Genomic DNA, 8,557 nt, shown 5'->3' with positions numbered 1-8,557 from the left:
TAGACTTAAGAAAGTAATGGAGAAAATATCAACAATGCAGATTAAACTTAAGTATATTGAAGGTACAATCCCCCCCCCCACCAAAGAGCTAGTTGTTAAACATTTACTAGTACATCCTTGTTTACATCCAGAGGCTTGACTTAATCCCACATTACAAAAATACCCCCCCCAAAAAAAACCCCAGCAATACAAGTAGTGAATAACGAGTAAAGCAATTTATCTAAGTAAATAGGAAACAAAAATCAGGAAACTTATGCTAAGATGTCAGAGCAGAACCAAGCAGTGTAGCTCATCTCCTTTGACAACTATGCCAGCAAAAATCTAAAATCTTCAGGTCATGTCCACTAACTATGGCTGTCCCATAGGGTTCTGTCTTGGGTCATCTTCTCATCTTCCTCTGTGCTATTTCACTTGGTGATCTTGTCAGTTCCCATGGTTTCAATTATCCTACTTCAGGTTAGGATTGTATTAGATGACTGCTGAGATTTCCTTCCAAACCTAGAATTCTGTGCCTCCATAAAATGCCTGTCTTCAAAGACCGTCTTCCCGATTGCTGTGAGGAAGTCACAAGGAGTTAGATTTCAGCTCAACATATGACCTGAACCAGAGGCTGGGTTACCATCTGTCAGGGATGTTATAGAAAGGAATCTTGGGATGAGTGGGAGGCTGGACCAAATGACTTTTTCTAACTCTAAGATTCTAATGTTTTATGTATCCTCAAAGCAACCATGTTTGGTATAGGGAATTAAAATTCTCTTATACTGCAGATGGAGAAACTGAGATATAGTGAGGTTGTGCCTATTGAGAGGTTAAACCAAGACTAGAAATGATATCATGCTAGCTCCCAGTCTCATGATCTTTCCAACAGAAACTACCTTGTCTTTCATATGCTGGGGCCTTACTAGCAGGAAAAAACAAAAAGGTCTTACCATCCTCAACCTTGCTCCTTAGTTCACTGCTTAGTTATATCTCCTCCCTATTCCCATTGTATCCATCATCACTTCAAAGAAGCAAATCATTTCCTCTCTTCTAATATTCCTACTCCTCTTACCTGTAAGACCTCAGGCATCACCAACACGACATGCTCAAGTCAGATATGGACTGGTCCATTTGGAGAAAAAATAAACAAACAAATCATAAGCTGTAGGGAGAGAAAAAATATATATGTTGTATCTTTTTTTCTCAACACAAAGTTATACAGATTAGAAAACATCTGAAATGCAGAGGGAGAATGAGCTGTTCCACTGTGAATAAGCTATCTCAACTCAACTAAGAGAGAAGTCCTGGTCCCTTTCCATTTTTTTAAAATTTGAAAATAGAATGTTTTTCTTTCTCCAGTAACCACATCTTTTTATTCTTTTACTACTACTCAGGGATATAGTTTGTCTGGGTATGATAACAAACATAATGACAAGGGTAATCAGATGCTTTTTAATTATCTCATATTAATCTTGAATTTCGATTATTAGGTTTTTTCCATTCTTTTTAGTTTTCAAATCTTTCTCCTAGAAGGCATGAATAGAAGTAAGAATTCAGTAGTTCTTCCTCTCTGTCGTTCATTACCCATCTACCCCAAACAACAAGCAGTTCCCTTCTGCAGTCCTCTCTTTTTCACCAACATAAAATTTAAAAATACTTTTTTTAGTTGCCTTTAGCAGTCTTCACCAACTTCAGCTCACAATGAGTTTTAGCTCTTCTGACATTATTGTTATAAAATCATGCTATAGTTTGGTATTTCTCCTTGATTATCTAAGCTTCTACCTTTTTTACATATCTTAAAAATCTAAGCTATACAGTGAGTTCCTTATAAATTATTCCCCCCATGGCTAGATCCCAGCATATTTTCCCCCATACATAAATTATTTCCTTTACAATTTTTATTTAAATTTATGATCATAAATTATAATTTATATATACTATATTTTAAAAATTCTTAAAATGTTTATATATTTGAAACAAATTTAAATGTATATTTATAATAATTACATTTTTCATAATTAATGACTTGTATACATATCTTTAATATCAGAATGATTTCCCAATAAACTCACCCATTAAATAATCTCCTACAGCAGACAAATTAGAGTAGAACCTAACTGACAAAATGACTGCATCCAACAATAGATATATGTTACATCCCACACCTATATTTCCTCACCTTTCTATTGGGCAGTGTCATATATATTTCCCACTCTTTTCCCTGTAATCAGGATTGATCTTTGTAACTAACCTGAATTTGGCAGTATTTTTAGGCTCTTGTTTGTCTGTTTATGTTATTGTAGTTTTGATGTTAATTGTTCACTTGGTTCTACTTTCTTTCATCTACATCAGTTAATAAAAATCCTGGCATTTTTGACTCGCTCATCGGGGAAATAGTTCCTTTCCTTCTGTCTTGAATTCCCCCATACTAATCTCAACCTCTTCAATTTTTGAAATTTTGTTCAAAATTGCATAATAAAATGTTTCCTATGAGATTTCTATTACTTCCTGCTTCTTATTAAGCCAGAAATAGCTTCAGAACAGCTGCAACGAGGAAGCATCAGCAAGCAAATCCAAAAATAAAATGAAGGGCCAATTATTCATCAAGGCAGTGGGACATAATCAATGTTTTTTGCTTAGATTTTTTTCCTTCTACACAATCTTCTTTTAAATTCTCCCAATCAGAAAATATGTAAAATGGTACTACTACTAGGCACAAATTCCAAGGAGATCAAGAAAGAGAGATAAGTTCCACATGTTCAGGAATATATCTATCAGCACTTTCTGTAGCATCAACTGACCTGGAAACACTCTATGTGTCCATCAATGAGGAAATGGATGAACAAATTCTGAAATGTTAATGTAATGAGATGTGATTGCACTAAAAAAAATGATGAAAATCACACCAGAGAGAAAGAGAAGACTTGTATCAGTGGATGCAGAGTGAAATGAGAAGAACCAAGAGAACAACATACATGACAACAACAAGAGGAAGGAATACCACTTTGAAAGATCTCAAAATTCTGATCAAAATGATGAATAAAAATTATTTACAAAAACAACTGGATGATAAAAAATACCTCCACCTCTTTACAGAAAGATAATGAACTAGAGACTCAAACAGATATATATATATATATATATATATATATATATATATATATATATATATATTCTCAGACATGGTCAATATGTGGTTATGTCTCTCTAGATTAAATATATTGATAACAAAGGAGTGCTTAAACATGGTGGAGGGGGATAAGTTAAGGGGAAGTGCTAAAAATGAAACAAGAATCATTTTTAAACTCACGAAAGAAAACAAAAAAGGTACACAAGGAGACAAAAATAATAGAATAGTTTTGTTTTTGCCTTACTAAATTACACACTCACATAAATATAAATGTGCTTCCTTAAAAAAACAAAAGTTTTATATTATAGTTCAGTTTATTATGCACACAGCCTTATTCTTTATGTATTGAAATATTTGTGTATATCGATGATTAAGTTTACAATAAAAATTAAATTTAAAAAAAGAAATATGAAAAAGTCTCATTTCTCCAGTATCACTAGTAAAGGAAACACTCCAAACACATTTTGGACACACTGAAGTTTTGATTTAGGATAGTCAGTCTGAAATGTTAGATGAGTGGTATGGGACTAAAGCTCAGGGGAAAGACTGGGATTGTTGGGAGAGAAAATTTTTAACAAAACAAGGGCTAAAGATCATAAAAAATAAATAGACAACTTCAATTATTTAAATTTCTTTTAAAGTAAGAACAAAACTTTCAGCCAGAATGGCTGCCTGAACAGATGGTAGACCATCCAGCTCCCAAATACCTACTTTAGCAAAAACCTGAAATTCCCACCAGACCAAAATAATGATCAAGAAAGTCAATGAGAAGCGAGTAAGAGCACCGGTTCCAGTGTCGGGATGACCTGGATCAAATCCCGGCCCAGATACTCAGCACCACACCCAGAAATAACTGGCCATGTAACCTTGAACAAGTTACTTAACCCCGATTGTTTAAAAAAAAAAAAGTCAATGAGAAACTACAGTAAATAATGTCTTCCATCCCAGAGCTATACAAAAATTCAGCCAGAAGCCAAGGAAATAAAAGAGGGGTCTGCAAACAAAGTCAGCATCAGAGCAAGCAAATAAGCAAGCAACTACTCAGGGCAACCAGAGACAGGCTAGAGACATGTGTAGTCAGTGTCTGGAAGAAACAGTGGCAGAAGGTTCCCTGAAGAAAGGGCTCAGGAACACCATAAAATCCTGGGGGAGTGGTGGGGCATAGGACAGAAAACATTCAAGTAGGGACCTTAGAAGAGGATGAGGAGAGTTGCATCAGAGCTGTAGTGACCAGAGAACAAAAGCAACATTTGGACCAGGATGCACCAAGCCGAGGGGCTCTAAAACCTTATCACACTGTCCTTAGATACCATAGAAGACCCTGAAGACCCAGTACTCTGAGTCTCAAGTATGTAAAGGGCTGAATTCCAAAAAGTGGAGGTCTGCCCAGGAAACTAGTGGACCCAAAGTAATACCAAATAGGACTGACTACTCCCAAAAGAGAAGCAGGGGGCATAACCTCGCTCTAGTATAAAGTCAGGAACTAAAGTTGGGGAGATGACTAAATCAAAGAAAATACCAAGCAGTATGAAAAAAATTTACTCTATATCTAGAGATTTCTCCAAAAGGAGAAAATTACTGCCCAGTAAGTGCAAGTAGAGATTCAAAGGAGGAAATACGGATTTTCCAGAAAGACTGCGTGAATACGTAGAATAGATGAAACAAGAGGTTAAAAATGAGAAAGAAGGAATCACAAGGAAAATAAATAGAAAGATAAAATAAATAAATTAGAGAAAGTGCCAAAACTTACCCAAGTAACAGATTCTATAAAAAGTGGAATAGACTGAACCAAAATCAATGATTCCATGGACAGCAAGAAATGTTAGAACAAATCAAAAGACTACTAAAAAAAGAAAGAAAGAAGAAGAACATATGGGATATCTGATATAAAAAACAATAGACTTGGAAAATAGATTAAGGAGAGATAATTTGAGTCAATGGACTCTGAGAACAATGATTAAAAAAAGGCCTGAACATTATATTTCAAGAAGTTACAAATAAAAAAATTTCCATATCTGCAAGAACCAAAGAACAAAGAGAAAATAGGAATAATCTACTAATAACCTCTTAAAAGCAAAAGTCCTAGGAATGTTATAGTCAAAATCTCAAGGACTCAAGTCAAAGAAAATAATACTATAAGCATCCAGAAAGAATCAGTTCAAGTACCAGGGAACCACAATCAGGATCACACAGGACCTGGAAGCTTTTACTAAAAATTTCAGGGAGATCTTAGAATATAATATTTCAAAAAGCAAAAGATATAGGCTTACAAACTTATAAATCCTGGGGGAGGGGTGGGTGGGGTTTGGGGCTGAAATGGATCTTTAATGAAATAGGAGACTTTCAAGCATTACTGATGAATAGACCAGAGAGCAAAGTAGGAATTTTGAAATACAAACACAGAATCCAGAGTAACCTAGAAAGGTAAACTTATTTGAAAAATTGGATAGAATTGTATGATGATATAATGCTAATGTTCTAATGGAGAAAAGAAATATACATCTGTTCAGAACCTTAATGTCTTTAAAGGAAGTTAAATAAGAAAAACAGAGGTCCTGGTGGGTGGATTGTTCTGTTCTGAAGATTTTAAAAGGGGGAAGAAAAGGAAGAGTAAAAAAGAGGAAGAAGGGGGTGGAACTTTTTTTTTTCTTGTAATTGGAGAGCTTGAGAAGAAGAATATATAAACATGAAGGAAGGGGGGTGGACAACAGATGAATCTTACTCTTTCCTGAAACAAAGGAAGCTTGAATAAACACAACACATAATTTGATATAGAAATACATCAAACTTAACAGGGAAACGAATAGGGATTGGAAGGAAGGGAATAAGAGGGAAGATAAAACAGGGGAAGGGAATAGTCTCAACCTAAACAAACTTCTAGAACCTTATTCCCTGTAACTTTTGATGGCAACACCATCTTCCTGGTCCGCTAGGCTCACAGCCTAGGTATCATCCTGGACACCTTACTATCTCTCACCCCCATAGCCATCTATTGTCAAGAACTGTCAATTTCACTTTTGCAACATCTCTTTAATATGCCCCTTTCTTGTCTCTGATGCTGCTGTCACCCTGGTACAGGTCCTCATTATCTTGTGTTTACTACTGCAATAGCCTGCTGGTGAATCGAACTACCATAAGTCTCTCCCCACTCCAATTCCTCCTTCATTAGAGCTTAGGTCTAACCATGTTACCGCCATTCAGAGAACTCCTGAGGCTCTCTATCTCTCAGCATCAAGTACAAAACCCTCTGTGTGGCATTCAAACCCCTTCACAACACTTCCCTACCCCCAGACCTCCCACCTTTCCAATCTTCTTATTCCCCAGCACAGGATTTGGCAACTTTTACTAAAAATCTGTGGGAATCTTAGAATATATTTCAAAAGACAAAAGATATAGGCATACAGGCTTACAAATCATACAGGGGAAAAATGGACCTTTAATGGAATTTTGATCCATTTGATCCCATGGCACTGGCCTCTTAGCTGCTTCACAAACAGAACACTCTGTGTCTTTGACGACAGGCATTTTCTCTAGCTGTCCCTCATTCCTGGAATACTCTCCCTTCTCATCTCCACCTCTTTTCTTCCCTGACTTCTTTCAAGTTTCAGCTGAAATCCCACTTCTACAAGAAGTCTTTCCCAAGCCCTCTTTAATCTAGGGCCTCTCTGTTAATTTTTTCCTATTTATCCTGTACATAGCTTGTTTGTACATATTTGTTTATCTCTGTTTTTAAATTGAAAACTCCTTTGGGACAAAAAAACGTCTTTTGTATATTTTATATCCGTCATTTAGCACAATGCCTGGCATATAGTAGGCACTTAATAAGTTCCTGACTGAAAGAGGGATGAGAAAAATGAAAAGAACTAGAATCAAAAGGTTTACCTTAGATTTTCTCTTAAGTAATTAAGGGATGGCTGAAAGAATTATAATATATAGATGCATTCCCTGGTGCTAAAGAGGAGGGAAACACATCATATGATAAGCATTTAGTAAGTACCTACCCAGTGGCAGCACTGTACTGAATAATGAAGATACCAATAAGAGAAAGAAAAATAGTTCTCGCCCTCAAGGGGTATACAGTCTAATGGGGGAAGACAATGTACAAAAGGAAGCTGAAAAGAGTAATGGAGAACTCCAGAGGGTACCAATTTGGGGACATGATGATGGAAGTGAAAACAAGAACCAGGAAGAACAGCTGGTAGCAAATGACGAGACGGCTGGGATTTTGAGCCCTCCCAAAGCTATGGGGGCAGTTTTTTGCTTTATCCTCCAGCCCTTCAGTCAGAGAGACAGAAACACCTGAGGATACTGATGAAATCTCTATGATGACGTGTTTCCTGGAAATGAGTGTATCTAATGATGAGTTTATCTTGGATGGCGCACGATGAAGATGATGGAATTGAAACCAAGTAAAGCAGCCAGTGGCAAATGAAAGGAGCCATTAAAATCCTCAGAATGAGCTAATTATTATAACCAGGCATTACACATGGTTATTTCTCCTATGGTTCTCGCAGCTATTGCTTTACCACTTACTAGTTAGAAGTAAGTTCTGGGGCCTGGCATGTTGGCACACATCTGTTATTCCTGTTATGGGGAGGCTGGTAGATAGATGGAATTCAGGAGTTTTGAGCTACAGTAGGTTGAAAGCTGTGAGGCACTTGAGAGTAGGAACTGCTTTTTGTTATTGTTGTTTTGCTTTCTGTTGTTTTTCTTTTCTTTCTTTTTTCTTTTTTTGCTTTTTAGAGGTGGGAAGGTAGGGCAATTGGGGTTGTGACTTGCCCAAGGTCACACAGTCTGTTGTTGTTTTTTACTTCTTTGTATCTCTTAGCATGGTTCCTGGCCCATTGTAGGTCCTTAATAAAATGGCAGTTGGCTGACTTATTACACTATGACCAGCACCAATATGGTGAGCTTCCAGGATGCCAAAGAAAGGGCAAATTAGCCCATGTCAGAAACAGAACAAGTCAAAGTTTCTAAACTGATTAGCAGTTGGACAGGCTTCAGGAGTGGCTGTTATACTTCCAGCCTGGGGAAATCAGGGAGACTCAGTTTCCCTACCCCTCTCCCCCCCCAAAAAAAAGCAAATAAATTTAGTTCAGGGTCTCAGGTCTCCATTCATTTTCTCTTTAAGCAGGGAAAACAAAAACAATTTCCATTCATAGTACCTATCAAAAGTACCTTAGGAAGGATGATAAACATAGCATAATACCTAATAGTTCAATGGAACAGTTTCCTCAGTTTTGAGTTCCAGGTGGAATGTGAGACCCTCATGGTTTCTCCCTGCAAAACCCTCAACAACTCAATGTAATTGAATAAGTATTTACTAAGAACCTCCTCTGTGAAATACCAGATGTTGGAGATACAAAGACAAAAACAAAACAGCACTTACCCTCATGTGGTTTGCATTCCATTGGAAGTGTACAGGTACAGGAGACCTTGTACCGTGTG

The sequence above is a fragment of the Petaurus breviceps genome, unplaced genomic scaffold (assembly GCF_028583685.1).
Source record: "Petaurus breviceps papuanus isolate PSGF00001 unplaced genomic scaffold, PetGlider_PUasm1.0 551, whole genome shotgun sequence".
In the NCBI taxonomy this organism is placed as follows: domain Eukaryota; kingdom Metazoa; phylum Chordata; class Mammalia; order Diprotodontia; family Petauridae; genus Petaurus; species Petaurus breviceps.
The sequence above is the reverse complement of the archived record's forward strand: the minus strand, read 5'-3'. Positions refer to the sequence as shown.